Below are 19,410 nucleotides of genomic sequence, written 5' to 3'. Positions count from 1 at the left end.
GGGGGGTAGCTCAGGGTGCAGAGAGGAGGTAGCTGGAGGCTGTGTGCAGGAGGGCTCCCCTATGGTCACTGCTCCCCAAGAGTCCCCCTGCCTGGGTGGCTCTTACTGGCTGTGTGAACTGAGGAGCAGCCACAACCCTGGGCTTCAGCAGCTGACGGGAATTCTGCAGCTGCCTGCTCCATGACACCAGCCAGAGCAGCAGCCGCCCACACTGCCCGATTACAGCTTCCCACCTCCAACCTCGCTGGGGGTGGGGCCCTGGGGGTGGGGAGAGGAGGAAGGGGGGGTGTAGCTTCCCCGGGGACAACCCCGATCTGGTGCTGTGGGGGCGGGGCAACCAATGCTTGGGGTTTCAGCCCCATGGTGAGGGACACCGGGGCTCAGGATTTAAGCCCTGTGACAGGGGGCAACAGGGCTCAGGGTTTCAGCTGCCACGCCAAGGCTTAGGATTTCAGCCCTGCAGCGGGGAGTGCCAGGGCCTGGGCTCTGGGTTTCAGACATGGGGGTCACGCGGCTCCCCTGAAAGGTCTCACAGCTCGCTCCCCCCCGCCCCCCAGCAGGCTGCAGACCCCTGGTTGAGAACCACTAGGATAGGAAATCTCCCAATTCAGGCTGAGTCAGAAATGCCCCAAGAATATCCCCTCTCATGTTTAATACCAGAGGAACACAGAAATTGCTATAGTGGGTCAGACCTGTGTTCCTGCTCCACCAGTAGATGCTTCATAGAAAGGTATAAGAAACCTCATAATGAATCATTATCAAAATGAAAATAAAACAAATAGTTAAATATTTTACTTTCCTATTAAATATATAAGAAAATAAAAGATTCCATTTGAGTTTGAGATGAAGACACAGGGCAGTCCCTGTTTTTTATGAACCCGCTTCCCCATGAACACTTGCGTCCACCTGGACAAAGATCAAAAATATTTAGTTGAAAATACTGATGCACCAAGATTATTTTCAATCCATACACCACTAGCGTATAAATATCCTGGGCCTGATTCTCCTCTCATCCATACTTCTATAAATCAGAAGTAACTCCATTGAAGTTGTGACTGATGTGATGCTTTGGAAACCTGAAATATTGAAAAACTATTATACTGAGATGCGACAGATGCTACGAACACACAGAATATTCAAAAGCTATTGTTTCAGATTTATCAGAGTTATGTGTGTCTTTATGGTATGGCTAGGGATTGTATTCCTAGCTGAATGGGAAACAAAAAGATATTTCGTATAGGAACTAAAGTCACCAGGGGGTAATTAATGTGAACCCTAACGCAGGTAACATGTTTGCGGGAGCTTCTCTCCTCTGTGCAAATAGCTTGACGTGGTTCAAGAGGCTAGCAGGCAAAGAACTGTGAACTACATAAACAGACAGCTCTTGTTTCTTACTTTTACTCAGTCCAGGAACTGACATGAAGCCCTGTCCAAGAGAGATGAACCATGCAGAAAGGGCCTGAAGTAATTTATTACTATCCAGGTCTCTATATGGAAAATGGGGAATTGCTTGTTAAGCCAGGCAATGTATATAAGCTGATGATTGTTTTACGATTATTGTTTTTATTACATATTTTCTCTGTTATGCTTTTCTTCTGAATAAATAGTACTTGCTTAATGAAAGCTGGCTGGTCACAGGCTAATCTTGAGAACAGGACTGCAGATGTTGAAGTAAGGAGTCAGACCTGCTGAAATTATCACAATAAATTACACGATTCTGCACCCCATGGCCCAGGAAAGTCATGGTACTCCACCCCTCCAGAAAGGTGACAGCTACAGACCTGAGATCTAAATTGGAGGTGCCAAAGCAATCAGAGTTACCTGGGGAATGGTGACAGAAGTCAAGGCAGTTATACTATCGTAAAGCTGGGCAGCAGGAGAACCAGGCTACTTTGACTAGTTTTTCTGTTGCAGCCAAAATCTGGTTGGCACAGAAGAAAGATGGATTGCTGGCTGATGGCTCCCTGATTCTCTGCCTGACCCAGATGCATGATGGTAGAGCAGTTCAGGGGGCTCAGCTGACCGACATCAGCCAGCAACACTCCAAAAGAAGCTGGCTTTCAGCGGAGAGTAGCCAGAGCATAGCGGAAAAAACACATTGTTTTGCCTATGCTGAACAACTGTTTTGTTGAAAAGTTTAGCACCTTCATCCTTTGGAGAGGAGATTTAAAATTTTGTCACCTTTTGCCATCCCCATGAAAAAATGCCCAAATTTGTCCTTTGAAAACACCTTACACCTTTGAAAAATTGCCATTTCATACGTGCTAAATTTTCTAAAGATTCCATCTGCACTGAATATGCTCCAGTCCTCCATAGCTCCTACGAGTCCAGTACACTGTGCATGCACTATCTTCACAGAGTAAATGCTCCATCCTAACCCTGCAGAAGGGGTGAGAAGGGGAAGCTAAGCATCTAGGCTCTCTGTCTCTCCAGTCCTGGAGTAGGGAGGGAGGTTGAGCATTGAAGCCCTCAGCCTCTCCAGCAGAAAAAATTCCATTTGGTTTCTCTCAAAACTCAATGTTTCTTGAAAATACTACCTATGAAAAAAATGGCATTTTTGGCTTTTTGTCCTGGTTTGGAATGATTTTTTTCCCCAAAATGTGAAATTTCTTTATGGGAAAGTACTTCTGTTGCCTGGCCATCTCCTTTTGCAATGGGAAGCAGAACATGTGCAATGGGTGAAACATGTGTTATGCTATTGGCACAGATAAAATAAATAGCTGACTGCACTCTTCACAGTACCTTGGAGGCATTATGCCTTACCCAGCCTTAGTGCCTCTCTACACCACTGCTTGCACACTTTACCTGTTAACCTGCTTTCCTCAAGACTCCACTACCTTTCAGAGCTATAAGTAAGTTTATAGCCTCTGAACTGGCAACTGACTGTAGGGCAGATCCCTGCACCTACATGGAGCCCTATTGACTTCAATATTTAAAATAAATCTAAATAATAGCTGGTTAAGGGCTTTGTTTTGTACTCATCTTGAGCCTTTTATCTAATGATGTTATAGTGCATTACAAACATTAATAAAATATCAGAACTCCCTCAGATATAGACATGTATCTTACCTTTTTAGATAGCTAAACAGAGACATAGAAATTGACCCAATTTTTAAAAAGTGATCTAATTTTAGGTGCCCAAATTCAGACATCTAGAGACAGATTTTCAAAGGTATTTAGATGCCTAAAGATGTAGATGTGAGCTTAGTGGTATTTTCAAAAGCACCTGAGGAGATAGATGCTTAACTACCATTAATTTCAAATCAGGGTAGCTGATTCCATAGATTCTAAGACCAGAAAGGACCACTGTGATGATCAAGTCTGACCTCCTGTATAACACAGGCCACAGAACTTCCTCAAAATAATTCCTAGAATGTGTCTTTAAAAAAAAAGATTCAGTCTTGATTACAAATTGTCAGTGACAATGACAATCCGCCACGATCCTTGGTAAATTGTTTCAATGGTTAATTTCTCTCACCGTTAAAAATTTACACCTTATTTTCAGTTTGAATTTGTGTAGCTTCAACTTCCAGCCATTGGATTACCTTTCTCTGCTAGACTGAAGAGCCTCCTATTAAATCTATCTGAATTGTTAGGTGAATACCTTTAGAAATCTAGCTCCTACACCAAAATTTTGTAACTTGGGTGCCTAAAGTTACACACCTAAATCCATATTTAGGCACCTAACTGAAGTGTCTGAAGTATGGCACCCAGAAATTGATGTCTCTAAAAGTAGAGGGTATTTTTGAATAACTGTGTCTGTGATTAGGCAAGGAGTGAGTACAAGAACAAATACAAAAGCACTGGAATTTGAAATGGCAGTTCCTGCTCTAACAAAATGACTGTGCTTACCTCCACTAGTTTTTTTATCCAAAACGTTAACTGTCAAAAACCTAACATGAGAGAAAAGGAAAGGGGTTGCTAACTTTGAAAAAAAATGCTTATCTACTGAGGTATCTTCTACAGCTCTCACCACCTTTATAATAATAATTATTAATATTATTTATAAAACATCTTCTTTGAACACCACACAAACAATTAAAGATACATTCATAACACCACACAGTCAAATTACTTGACTAAAAAATTATACACTGTTACCAGGCAAGAATATTTGTTTAAAATTCAAAAGCAGTGAAAACTCATGTTTGCAACAATAACATGATGAATGGAAGGCAGGCAGTTACTATATTTGCTTACTTAATCAAACTAGCTTATTTCAAGCAATCGGTGGCCCATTATAGAACAGACATGCAGACAGTAGCAAAATGTCAGTTTGACCCCTAGACCTTGCACATTGTAGAGACCTGGAGGCCATAACTGCCATGGACAATAAGAAGCAGAAGGAGCTGTTCAGGAGACTCATGATTTGGCTTCCACACAAATGTTGGTGCCCCTCTGACATTCATGTGGTTTTCAGGACAACTGCAGTTTTAGGAGAGGATTCCTCTGACAGTTGTGAAGGTGAAAGATGTTGACCTATGATTCTACAGGGCTATGCTGATTATCACCAGCTAAAGATAAGCCCCTTGAGATATTCATTAGCATTTTCCACTGATCAATAGGTTTAAACATTGTGAGCTAGCATGGATCGGTCTCTCGGTATGATTTCTTTAACAGACTATATTTTGAACTTCTTACTTTATTCCTATATAAATTAATCTTTGCTCATATAACTTTTCTTAGGTTTAGTGGCCAAGATTACTGGATAGTTGCAAGAAACAACAAACCATTAATTTGACTCACTGAAGTGGGTGAAAACCCACAAGTGTAAAACAATGGATCATTATTCTCTTAAATTAAACAGTACTGCTAATTCATAAATTCAAGTAAATTTATTTTTTCTAATATTAGAAAGCCTATATTATAAACAGAAAACATTCCTTAGCAGAGGGGGTTGAATTTCATAATTTATCTTAAATAATTGTATTTATGTATTAGTTGAGGTCTATCTGGAATGGCAGAACAGAGACTATCTACAATAGCCTAGCTACATATTCATATATTTCATATGGATATACTTGATGTTCCTTAAAAAAAAACAACTAATGAATAGATATAGGATGTCAATGTGACAGGATGCATAAAGCCTGCACTAGACCTGTTTATATATCCCAGGATTGCACTAGCCTTTTTGGTGATAGCATCACACTGGAAGCTGCTGTTCAGCTGACTGTCGACCACATCTCCAAAATCTTTTTCAGTCACTGCTTCCAAGGATAGAGTCTCCCATTCTGTAATTATGGCCTACATTCCTTGTTCCTAGATGTATATGTTTACATATAGCTGTATTAAAATACATATTGTTTGCTTGTGCCCAGTTTACCAAGTAATCCAGATTGTGCTGTTTGGGTGCTCTGGCCTCTTAATTATTTATCACACCCCCAATTTTTGTGTCCTCTACAAACTTTATCAGAGATGATTTGTAGATTTTCTTCTTGATAGTTAATAAAAGTGTTCAATAGCGTAGGGCCTAGAACCAATTCCTGCGGGAACACACCCATTCTATGATGATTCCCCATTTACAGTTACATGTTGCGGTCTTTAATTTTGTTAATTTTATGTCATTGTAGTTCTTTTAATCAATGTTTCATGTGGTACCAAGTGAAACATCTTACAGAAGTGTAAGTATATTACACCAACACTATTACCTTTATCAATCATGCATGTAATCTCATCAAAAATATAAAATTAGTTCAACAGAATCTATTTCCGTAAACCCATGTTGATTGACATTAATTATATTGCCCTCGTCTGACTCTTTATTAATTGAGTTCCATATCAGCCTCTTCATTATTTTGAGTGCAATCCATGTCAGACTAACAGGCTTATAATTACCCAGCTCATGATCTTTACCCTTTTAAAATATTGGTACAACATTAGCTTTCTACCAGTCTTCTGGAGTTTACCCAATGTTCCAAGACTTACAGGAAATCAATGTTAATGGTCTAGCAAGCTGCTCAGCCAGCTCTTTTTAAATTCTTGGATTCAAGTTACTCAGACCCGCTCATTTAAATTGTCTTACTTTAGTATGTTGGGTACCTTTAAAAGCAACTAAATATTAAGGCCCTGTAGTGGTCCCTCTTTCTCCAGTGGGGAGGGAGGCCACTCTGCCTCATTGTATTGGGCAGTAACCCTCGGGCTGAGTCATAAGAAGTATATAGTTCTGTGCCCGTCTAACAGAGGTAAATAAACAATAATAGTCTGGTGTTCTTGTCCTCACCCTCAGGCGGGGCAGTGTAGTGAATGGTCTTTAGCTTGCAGCCCCTCGGTTGGGGCTGGCAATACTTAACAGTCTGTAGCTCTAGCCCTCTGGGTGGGGCCAAGCAGAGAGCAGGCTGTAGGCTAAGCCTCCTGACCAAGGCACCCAGCAAACACCCACAGTTTGGGGTTCTAGCCCTTTGGGTAAGGCAGAGCGGGGAGCAGGCTGTAGCCTCAGCTTGTGAGCTAAGGCAGTCAGCAAACAAACACACACAGTCCAGTGCTCTAGCCCTTTGGACAGGGCAGAGCAGGGAGCAGGCTTTACCACAGTCTAGGGGCTCCAGTAGGGGTGAGAACCAACTGAGTCTAGTTCCCAGCTTGATGGACAGTAGATTCACAGAGGCCTCTTGGGAGTCTGCTGCCCCAGGGGTGGAGTGGCAGGGGGTAGGAGGACACGGGCCTGCCCGACTCCACCGCATCCCAGCCCAGGGCCCTAATAGTGGTGGAGTGGTCCACCACTGGGACAGTGGGGATCCAGCCACAACACACTGACTTACAGTCAATCAGCAGAGTAGCCAGACAGTGGTCAGCTGCCCCTGTGCTACTTTCTACCTCTATGAGTTTTGGTACCTCTATAATCCAGAGGTTCTCTGGCTCCTCTGGATACACAGAGGCTGGCAGTCCCAGCAATTCCTCTTCAGACCCAATCGCCTCCAGGGGCAGGGTACTGCAGGGTGCAGGTTCAGCTCCAGGGTGCAGCAACAGAGTGGTGGTGTGTGTCTCCTTCCCTGGCTCCTGCTCCACTGAGACCTCCTTTTATACTTCCTGTCCTACCCTGGTACTTTTGGCGAGAGGGCGGGATGGGTTTGGCTCTGCCCACTAGGTCGAGTATAGTGGCCCCTCGCTCTGCTGTCCGGAGGGAGGCCACTCCACAGGCACTAACATTGAGACGCTCCTCACAATGCATTCACAGGAAAATTTCTAACGAAGTTTATTTGAAATGGTTCACAAATAAAACTTGACTTTGAATGAAAAATCCCATGTTTAAAGAAGATAAGAAATGTCAACATTAAAAAAAAATCATGTTTTCCATAACTCTCCTGCCCTTTTCTAATCAATTAAGGGTTGCAAAGAACAACATGTACTAACTGATTCATAATATTGAAATATAAAATGATTGTTAATGGTAAGATTAAAAGCTTATGCTGATAATTACAAATTATTTAAAATATAACTATGTATAGTGAATGAGTACAGATGAGGTAACACTTAGGCCAAGTCCTAGCTGGCATAAGTGTGTTTTCTCCAATTCTTTTTTTACATAGAATTGTTAATCTCCTTAAAATATTATTGCTGACAGAACAAAGGTAACATGTTGTGTTGGAAGATGTACATAAAAGACACAAATATGTACTGATAAATTTTAAAAAAAAACACAACTTTTTCTGGGAAGACCAAAAGCAGGGTGACAAAAACATGATCCAGACATTGCAAACGCATCAGAAAAAAATACAGAAATTGGGTAATTGAAGTTTGTGCATGCATAATACAAGAGTTATCTAAAATCAAAAGGGTTGATGTGCTAAAAGCCAGTTGGATAAAGATTACGTAATGTGTAACATGGAAATGTACAAAAGATCTCAGTGAACTTGGGCCCAAACTGGAGAAACACCAAATCAGAAACTGAAGAACAGGACTGAGGGACCAGACTATCAGAGAAGGCAATGAAGGTGGAAGAACTTGTGGTAAATTGGGTTCATATAAGTTTTTTTTTTTTTTAAACTGATAGGGTCTTCTTCCTCAGTTGTGGTTTTTTGAGCATCTAATAATGTTTTCTTAAACAATACCCAGTTATCATTCACACTTTTCTGATTAAATTCTCCTCTCAGCTGATTTGACTCCATTTTTTTTAGCTTTGTGAAACTGGACCTATTAAAGCACCAAGTATGTGTGTGTGTATATATATTATTACTGGCCTGGATTTTATTTTGCTTACACATTATAAATGTGATTAAGTCATGATCACTTGTATTTAAGCTACTATTCATTTAGTTCTGTGATCAGTTCCTCTGCATCTGTCAAGATGAAATCTAATATAGAATTCCCCTGTGTTGGCTGCAACACTGTTTGAGTCAGGAAATTGTCATCTATAATGTTTAGAAATTCCAAGGATGTTTTAGTATTGTCACTATGAGACCGCCAACATGTGTCACTCAGACTGAAGGCCCCCATGATCACACAGCTTTTTTTCCTACACATTATAGATAAGTGCTTAAGTAGCTAGTCATCCGGTTCCCGAGTGTGAAATGTTGGTCTGTAGCAGACACCGACTAATACCCCATCTTTTGCTTTATCTTTTAGTATATTGATCCATAGGCATTCAAAGTCATTTTCTTCCAAGTTATGAGTCATCTGGAAACAGGTAATGGTATTTTTGACAGAGTGCCACTTCCCCTCCTTTTTTGCCCACTCTATGCTTCCTAAATAGATAACCAGTGATTTTAACATTCCAGTCGTGCGAGTCATCCCACCAGGTTTCAGTAGTACCAACTAGATTGAATTTATGCTCATAAATAAGCAATTCCTATTCCTCATTTGTTACCCAGGCTCCTAGCATTGGTGAATAGGCAATTAAATAATTTTGTCTCTTCATAGCTTTTGGTTCCTGGATTAACTCTGTTCTTGATGTCTTGATTTCATGCTGAGTACATATATCTTCCCTCTTTTAACCCTCCAATTTCATTATTAATTTAATGCCTTTCTGTCTACTCTAGACAACCTTTTTCCAAGGAAATTGTTTCCCCTTCTACTGAGGTGAAGGCCATGCAGACTATACAGCTGCCTCCCCCCATAGAAAGTGGACCAAAACCCTACACCCTCAGTATCAGTGATTCATTTTTAGAATCTTCTGCCTTCTGTCATCCTTCGCTCATGGGACAGGAAGAATCTTAGAGAAGATCACTTGGACATTATTCTTCTTTGGAACACTTCTAAGTTCTCTGCAGTAACCTATTATCTGTAAGATATCCCATAATGCAGTGTCATCAGTCCCAATATGAATCCTCACCAGTGGATCCTTGCCCATCAACTTCAGAAATCTATTCAGTCTTGGAGTGATGTTGATACAACATACTGCTTTCTGCATCTCTTCATTACACCACCATTCTTCATGAGATTATGGTCTACCCAGTGTAGCACAGTCACATAGTGCCTCAGCTTCTGGGATCAATACATTCTTGAAGATATATCATTCCTCTTCTACTGTTCCAATTTGTGTGTCTTTTGGCTCAAACCTTGCAACTTTCTCCCTAAACTTGTCTGCAGAGACACCAGGCAGTCTCCTCATCTTGATATGTGTCTCATTGGAGAGCTCACTCTAGATCCATTTGCCAACTGTGACTGTTACTACAAATGGCTTGTACTGGGATGTGACCATTTCACTTGGGGTAATCTTACAATCTTTATGCATCTTCCTCTAGTACATTTGGGTTTGTAAGAAATATATTTGCATGATTACTCTGCCGTGTCAATATGTGTAAAGATGAGTTTCTGTTTTCTTAAACCAAGTGTCGGCAATCCCTCACCCTAACTGCTTAAACATATGTCAAGCAGTGCTGTACCCTCTGTGTTATGCCATACCAAAGTGCATTCTATCCCAGCATCTGTTCATAGTCTGATCAACTTGAGCCCATATGAGCGCTGAAATCTCCCAGAGTGAGCAGTAATTTCTCTACTACAGCCATATCTGCCAGGTTCTGCAAGATCTGCCTGACTTCTTCAGGGCCACCTTGTTGTGGGGTGGATACCAATACCATAAATAACATGCACTCTTTCACTTGTATTTAAACAGACATTCACCCTTAGGTTTTCCTGAACAGTTTTACAACGTTCATTGCAAACCACCATTTCTCCTTCCACTACTACCACCTACACAGTACAACTTATAGCCCCATCCTAATTCTTGACTGAATTTTCTAAACATCTGGTATCCTGCACACAGAGTATATTGTTTCTTCAGACCAATAACTACTACTATGATCCCTACAAAGTAAACAGAAATCAATAAGCATAAACTATGTCCAGTGACGTTTTTTGCACAGAGTAGGGATTATACTCAGGACTGTGCTACTAAAGACAATTAAATGAAGAACACAATATGGTATTTCACTGCCCCATTTTAGGAATAGATAAGATAGCAAGGTATAGAAACTTAATTATGAAATAGAATCATGGAAATGTAGGACTGAAAGGGACTTCAACAGGGCATCTAGTCCAGTCCCCTGCACTGAGGCAGGACTAAGTATTATCTATACCACCCCTGACTGTTTTTGTTTTAACTGTTAGTAAAAACCTCCTAGGAGAGAGATTCCACGACCTCCCTAGGTAATTTGTTCCAATGCTTAACTACCCTTATAGTTAGGAAGTTTTACTTAATGCCTAACCTAAATCTCCCTTGCTGCAATTTAAGCACACTGCTTCTTGTCCTGTCCTCCATGGATAAGGAGAAAAATGTATCACCTTCCTCCTTATGACAACCTTTTACGTATTTGAAGACTGTTATCATGTCCCCAGTCTTCTCTTCTCCAGATTAAACAAACCCATTTTTAAAAATCTTTCCTCGAAGATCATATTTTCTTGGCCTTTAATCATTTTTGTTGCTCTTCTCTGAACTGTCTCCATTTTATCCATCTTTCCCAAAGTGTGGTGCCCAGAACTGGACACAGTATTCCAGTTGAAGCCTTATCAGTGCTGAGTAGAGTGGAAAAATAACCTCTCATGTGTTGCTTACAACACTCCTGCTAATATATCCAGAGTGATGTTCGCTTTATTGCAACAGTATTACATTGTTGACTCATATTTAGTTTGTGATCCCCTATAATCCTCAGATCCTTTTCTGCAGTACTCCTTCCTAGGCAGCCATTTCCCATTTGGGTATTGATTATTCCTTCCTAAGTGTAGTAGTTTGCATTTGTCCTTATTGAATTTTATCCTATTTATTTCAGACCATTTCTCTAGTTTATCAAGATCACACTGAATTCTAATCATTCTAAATGATTTGGATAATGACATAGAGAGTGCACTTATAAAGTTTGCAGATAATACCAAGCTGGGAGGGGATGCAAGCGCTTCCTCCCAGCTTGGTGTCATCTGAAAACTGTATAAGTGTACTCTCTATGTCGTTATCCAAATCATTTATGAAGTTGTTGAAAAGAATCAGATCCCTGTGGGACCACACTCAATATGCCCTTTCTGCTTTATTGTGAAACATTGATAACTACTTTTAGTACACTCTTCAAGCCACTTGTGCATCCGCCTTATAGTAGGTTCATCTAGGTTATATTTCTCTAATTTTTTTATGAAAAGGTCATGTGGGACAGTATCCAAAGCCTTACTAGTCAAAATATATCATATCTATGGCTTCCCCACTATCCACGCTGCGTGTTAGCCTGTCAAAGGAGGATATTCAGATTGTTTGACGTGATCCGTTCTTGACAAATCCATGTTGAGTGTTACTTCACATCTTATTTTCTTCTAGGAGCTTACAAATTGTTTGTTTGATTATTTGCTCTATTATCTTTCTGGGTACCAAAGTTAAGAAGACTGCTCTATAATTCCTTGGTTTGTCCTTATTTCCATTTTCATTGAGAGCTATTATATTCACCCTTTTCCAGTCCTCTTGGATCTCCCCTGTCCTTCATGAATTGTCAACAAAAATTGCTAATGGCTTAGAGATCTGTTCAGCCAGTTCCTTAAGTATTCTATGATGTATATCATCCCCATTCCACAACATATCATCAGGCCCTACCACTTGAAGACTTGTTCTTTCCCTATTTCAGCCTCAAGCAATGGTCCATTTACACGGTTGTTCAACATGTTAGTCATCCAATTTCTTTTTTGGTGAAAACTGATACAAAACAGTATCTAACACTTCAGGCACTGTTGGGTTTTCTATTATTGTCTTTCCCTTTTCACTGTGTAATGGGCCTACCCTGTCCTTGGTCTTCCTCTTGCTTCTAATATGTTTTTTAAAATGTTTTATTACCTTTTATGTCCTTAGCTGGTTTAATTTTTTTTGCTTGGCTTTTCTAATTTCGTCCCTACATGCTTATGTGTTTTTTATATTCATGCTTCACAATTTGACCTAGTTTCCACATTTTGTATGACTCTTTTTTTGCGTTTCAGGTCATTAAAGATTTCCTGGCTAGCCAGGATGGTCTCTTACCTTACTTCCCATCTTTCTTATGTATTAGGAGATTTCTCTTGTTATTAAGGGCTCATCTGTTTATAAAACTGACAACTCTCCTGAACTCTTTTTTACTCTTAAACTTGTTTCTCATGGGATCTTACCTACCAATTCTCTGAGTTTGCAAAAGTCTGCCTTCTTGAAGCCCATTGTCTTTATTCTGCTCTTTTTCCTCCTACTGTTCCTTAGAACCATGGACTCTATCATTTCATGTTCACTTTCACCCATGCTACCTTGCATTTTAATTCTCAGCCAGTTCCTCCCTGTTTATCAGAATCAAATCTAGAATAGCCTCTCCCCTAATCTCTTTCTCCATCTTCTGTAATAAAAAGTTGTCTCCAATGAATTCCAAGAATTTGATGGATAATCTGTGCTCTGCTGCATTGTCTTCCCAACAGATGTCTGGGTAGTGGAAGTCCCCCATTATCACCAAATCCTGTGTGTTGGATGACTGATGTTCAAAAAAAGACCTCATCCATCTCTTCTTCCTATACTATACTAAACACCTACCATGACACCACCCTGGCTTTTTTTAAATATCTTTTATCCTTAGCTAGAGACTTTCAATAGGTCTGCCTCACACTTCTATTTCAACCTCAGTGCAAGTGTATATATCTTTGATATATAAAGCAACACCTCCTCCCTTTTTCCCGGCCTGTCCTTCCTGAACAAGCTGTACCCTACTATACCAATATTCCAGTCATGTGAATTATCCCATCAAGTTTCTGTGATGCCAGCTGTGATTATTCACTAGTATTTCTAGATATTCCTGTTTATTCCCTATACTTCTTTCATTAGTATACAGCCATCTAATACGTTCACTAGATTTGCCCTCTGTAGTCCTTCTTGTCTCTCCTTTGTCCCTGATGTGATAGCTAATGTTCCCCCCAGATTCCAGCCCTTCACCCAGGTCTCCATGTTTTGGTCTTACCTGTGGGCTTTTGTCTCCTGCTCCTGTCAAACCTAGTTTAAAGTCTGCCTAACTAGGTTAGCCAATCTGAATCTGAAAATACTCTTCCCCTTCCTTGATAGATGGACCCCCATCTCTACTGAGCAGTCCTTCCCAGAACAGCATCCCATGGTCAAGGAAGCCAAAGCCTTCCTAGTGAAACCATCCGTGCAGCCATGCGTGCAACTCCATGCTGTGTCTGTCTCAGCCTAGGCCTCTATCCTTGATTGGAAGGATTGATGAGAACACACCTGTGCCCCCAACTCATTCACCCTCACTCCCAGAATCCTGTAGTCACTTCTGATCTGCTCAGGGTCACACCTTGCAGTACCATTAGTGCCCACATGGATAAGCAGTATGGGGTATTAGACAGAAGGCTGGATGATCCTCTGCACACTATCCAGAACAGACAACTGGGCTCTCATTTACATAGGGATAAAAAACCTGCAGCTGGCTTGGATGAGCTGACTTGGGCTCATAGAGATCGGGCTCTGGGCTGAAAAATCACTGTGTAGACACTCAAGCTTGGGCTACAGCCCAAGATCAGGGACCCCTGTGAGGATGGAGGGTCCCAGATCTTGGGCTGCACCTGCAGCCGAAGTCTACACAGCAGTTTTCAGCCCCAGAGCCTGAGTCCCACGAACCTGAGTCAGCTGACCCAACCCAGCTATGGCCACGACACAGGTCTTTTATCCCTGCGTAAATGTATCCACTGCAAACTTTAAGCAGGCCAAAAGAAAAACCGAAGAGACAAACAAGCTTGCCCGCTCACCCCATGAATTACTGCTCACTCCTTCTTCAGTAGGGAATCTTCCTCTCAAACTTCCCTGTTTGCTGCCGCCTATTCGCTAACTCCTCTTGGTCATTTAGCATCTGGCTTTTAAGCCCTTCTCTTCTAAGTCAGTCCTGCCCCTCATTAACACACAGGAGAAGGGTGAGCACAAGAAGGATCAAGGTACAGGAGGCTAGAGAATTGCTAGTACCCACTCAGCTAGTAACTAGAAGGCCTCTGGCTCCTATTCCCACATAATCCTCAAACACACAGTTCCCAGCAACCACCGTGTAAACTTTAAGCAGGCCAACAGAAAAAGCAAGCCGACTATCAAGCTCAATCACTCACCTCATGAATTAGTGCTCGCTCCTTCTTCAGCAGGGGATCTCCCTCTCAAACTCCTGTTTCCTATTTTCACTATTGAAATAAAATGAATGAAAGTCACTATTTTCATTTTCAATAGGTTTTAGAGTTTGATCAAAACAATTGAATATTTGGGGAAATGCTAACTCTTGAACTTTGAGTTATTTTAAAATACATTTTCAACATCTCTATGGTCTATTTATATTTCCCTCTTCTATTTACTACTCTCTGTCACAGTATATTTGCTTATTTGTTAGAACAATATTTGACAAATGAACAGATGTATGAAGCATGTGTAATTGTCTTTCCATGAAGTCCTGAAATTCAAGACCAGAATTGCCACATGCATAAAGAAATGAATAATGCTTATGGAAACTTGGTGTTCAGCTATTTCAAACCAAATGGTGTAAGTTCTGGGTAAATGTTCCTCAACATCTCTTGCCTCCTTAAACTTGAATGGGTGCCTCTTGGCCCCAATAATTTTCATACTGAAAACAGTTGTTACCCAGTCTCTTCTGCAAATCTATACCATTCCACCTAGAGCAAAAGACCACCAATATAGACTACTTCTTCAAGAGTAGATCAGTACTTTAATGTTTCATTGCATGTACCAAAAATAAAATCCTAAAATATATTTATGAGATTGTCAATTTTATAGTATATTAGATAAGAAATTGTTGTTTTGTCAGTTTATCATCACAGTTTATTTGATTTCTCCTTTAAACATAAATACATATTGCACTGCATGATATCAGAATATTGTTGTGAAAGCTGTGTATTCCAAAGCTTATCTTACCAGTTCCAAATATTTTGATAATTGGATTTAGTTTCTCCTACTGAAAATACATTTTGCTGAGGAATTACTGGAAAAGTTAATTTGTGAAGCTGGCAAGCAACAGTCATAGATCTGTGATGAGCTGTGTGAAACAACAGACTGTATAACAAACAACTAAACAGAATGGGCAATAGAGAGATTATTTCACTGCTGTTCATGGTGAAAGAGTTTATGCTCTATCAGAATAAGATTTGTTTTCATTCTTTCGCAATGAAAGTGCTCTAGTTCTATTAAAAGCTAGGACTAAGAGCTAATTAGCTCACTGGTCACATCTGCACACTCTTTTTACTGGTTCAAAGGTATTTAAAATAATGAAAAACACGTCCACCAATTCTGGTATTTTCAAAGTGCTCATCACCCAAGTTATCTGGGTACTCTACAAAATTAAAAGATATATCAAAAGTTACCTCATTCTCTAACAGGGAGTATTCTTCTCCCTAACTTCTGTTTAAAACACTTTCTTCTCAAAAGATGTCAAAAGTTGCCTTCCAGAAATGCAATATCAAAGGAATTTGAAATATTGTGCAAGGTAGATGAATCCTTGCGCATGTTTAAAGATGATGCAATTCGAGCTCAGCTGTATCTCACCATGAGCGAGAGCACCCTGTCCACTACCATCATGATTACAACTGTAGTCTCATTGACCAAAGAGCCCCTACTAGGTATAGCTAAGGTGGTGGATGTGGAGAGTTAAGTGGCCTCTGAGACAGCTGAGTCTCTAGTCCCTTTAGGCCTTTAACAATAAACATCAGAATCTTGAAATGATGGTCAGCAGCCAAGATAGAGTGCAGAGAAATAATGCAATATTTCCTCATTGGTGTGCCCTCTGTGATAGGAGGCTTGCAGCATGCCACGCCATCTCTAGATTCTGGGTGGTTTGGGGGTCAGCCTTGAGAGTGCACCTTGGAACAGTACACTTAGGGGTGACAAATTGTGTGGCTAGGTCAGTATTAGAGTCTAACAATATGACCAGCCAAAGATTTCTGGCCAGTGCTGTTATTTGGGCATCAGGGACCAGTAGGGAGTCCAATAGGTTTCTGTTACTGCACCCCACTCTGAGCACTGTAGGAGAGGACAGCTATGCTGGAGGGCCCAATCCTGTACATTGTAAGCACAAAGACCTTGCACTAAAGTGTATATCATGGTTGCACTTCTCAAATAAAACTGGCCTTTAATGCACTTTGAGCGAGTACATCCTGGGCGGGGGCACAATGACATGCCTAAATCCTCATCACCAAAGGAAAAAAAAAAGATCACTGGGAGTCTGCCCAAGATGACAGTTCTTTCCCCAACTTCTAAAGACAATGCAGCTCAAGCACCAAGATCTAAAGGAATGTTTAAGATTTTGCTGCTGCAGGATAGGTGGTTGAGCAGAATGTGAATATTACACCCACCATCTTCGCTGGCACTGCTGATGGAACTTGGGATGCTCCAGAGCTAAAAGCATGAACTGCTGTGCTAAAGAGTCAGGCTCATAAGTCAAGGGCTTTAACAGACTCACATTCTCTGTGGATCAGACACAGAACTACACACACACACTGACCAGGAATCACATAAACCTTACTCTGTTTCCCACCCCCCTCACTATACTGAGGACCCACTCTCCCTCCCCTCCAATAAAAGTTGAAGGGGAAATGACACAGCTGGCTGCTCTCCAACGAAACCTGAGGAAGAGCGAATAAGAATGTCACTGAACTTTCCCCCAAAAGTCCCCTAAAGGAGAAGGTGCTTTGATTAATTTGCTAAGTAGTGAAACTGCTGCTCTTCTCCCTCCTCAACTAGACAATCAGAGGTCCCCAGGAGAGGGAGGATTGGGTGGCATTTAGAAGGACATTGGGTCAACTGGTGGCAGAAGCCATGAGGTAGCTGCTACACTGACATGAAAGAACACAGATGAGCCTTCAGTGCAACATAATACAAGACACAACCCAGGACGACAGGATACCTAACTACCTCGAACAGAGGAAGGGACTACGAGGGGGCACGCAGTTACTAGACCTGGAGAAACACTAATCTTCTTTTGGACACTCCCAAATACCAAACCAGAGACAGAGGTTCTTGTCAACTGCTGGAAATGGCCCACCTTGATTATCACTACAAAAGGTTTCCCCCCACCCCTGCTGGTAATAGGTCACCTTAAGTGATCACTCTCGTTACAGTGTGTATGGTAACACCCATTGTTTCATGTCCTCTATGTGTGTAAATCTCCCCACTGTATTTTCCACTGAATGCATCCGATGAAGTGAGCTGTAGCTCACGGAAGCTTATGCTCAAATAAATTTGTTAGTCTCTAAGGTGCCACAAGTACTCCTTTTCTTTTTACATTATTGTTGTTTAACTGCAACTACTAAAGTTAGTGAGCCTAAGAAATGTCCAACCTCTTCTGCCTGCCACAGTAAACCATCCTTTTGTTTAACTCATATGTCTGATTGGTTATTTGGACCAGGGCTGGCTGGAAAACAAAGAATCCCATTCTGTGAAAAACAGAGTTTAAAAAAAAGTTAATTCAACTTCAGAACAAAAATGAAACCTTTTCAAACTTTTAACACAAAACCCATGAGAGGGAGAGAGACCCCAGAACAGCCAATAGCCAGTGGTTTGGGCACTTACTTGGATGTGGGAGAGCCAGGTATTAATCCTATTGCTAATTCACAAATCCCCTTCCACCCTAGATCCCCACTTTCCCCATTATGTTAGTTCCTTCCCACCACCTAGTTCTCTATCCCTACACACACCCCAGCAGGCCCCAAAACAAAGGACTTCATAGCAGAAACTGCTTCAGCTACTGTCCTGCTTCTCTTTCCTTCCCAAACTTGTTGCTTAGTACTCTTATCCCCCAGGTCTGCCAGATCTCTCATTGGAGGAAGCAGGAAGAGAAAGATGAGTGACAATTGGCTGGTAGGATGGGAGGTCCTATGTGGGAATCTCAGCCACTTTGCAAATCTGGCCTTGAACATGTGTGAATTTTCAGCTAGTTAAGATCCACTGTAATATACTGAGTAAAGATAATAAACAGAAATAAACACTATAAATGACAGCATAAACAATATAAAATGTTCAGGCAGCCTCAATTTGTCTTCTAAATTGCAATGTGTCACAATTTTCCTACATAATTACAGTATCTGCATGTCCAAACAAGGTAGTGAGGCATGCAACTTCAGATAACGTTGCTACAAAGGGTAACTGTGTATTCAAAAAGCAACTACTAATTTTGAAAGTGTGCACTTCTGTGTTTATAAGAATGATAAAATTAAAAGAATAATGATAAGACACAATCAGTCATGCAAAACACAAATCTAGAACAAAAAAAGAGATAAAGGGAGATAAAGTCAAAGACATAAAAAGAATCAAACTATAACTGAAAATATATAATTTGTTATGCACACATAATCTTATTGTATGCTGATGATCTGTAAACTAATTATATACAGGACCATCGTCAACATTCTGACATGTATCTATCTGGCCATTATTTAGCACAGTGATTAACAGGAGCTTGTGAGAAAAAAAATACACCATCAGCATGTCAGTTGATTAATAATAAGGCACTAAGGAAACCATCAAGTTTAGCTTTTGGTCATATCATTTTCCTAAGATAGAATACAAAGGGGTCTCTGTGTCAAAATACCAAGCATGTGAGTTTTGCCTGAGGCTGGACTTTTCTTTCTGTGAGGAGTCTGTCCCATACTTTATTAAACAAGTGATGCATAGAGAGAATAAAAGGTGAATTCCAGAAGTGCTCTAACAATATGTGACTCTAGTAAAAGAAAATGCAATAAGCAAGGGTTCATCAAAGCTTTTTTTTTTCTGCTGACTCTCAGAAAAGACACATTAATGTTCAGAGTTTTCATTGATGTTAACACTATTCTGGGTGTAGGTGTAACTCCCCCCCCCCCCACACACACACACACACAAATTCACTTCATGTAACAGAGAATGAAAACTAGTTCTAGGCAGTAGCACAACCATTAACTCCAGGTGTTTATCATACAACGTGAATATTCCTTAAAAATCATTGCATGTTTTAAAAAAAATGTCACTAACCC

This window comes from Chelonia mydas, chromosome 4 (genome assembly GCF_015237465.2).
Source record: "Chelonia mydas isolate rCheMyd1 chromosome 4, rCheMyd1.pri.v2, whole genome shotgun sequence".
Taxonomy (NCBI): domain Eukaryota; kingdom Metazoa; phylum Chordata; order Testudines; family Cheloniidae; genus Chelonia; species Chelonia mydas.
Note: the sequence above shows the minus strand (reverse complement) of the source record.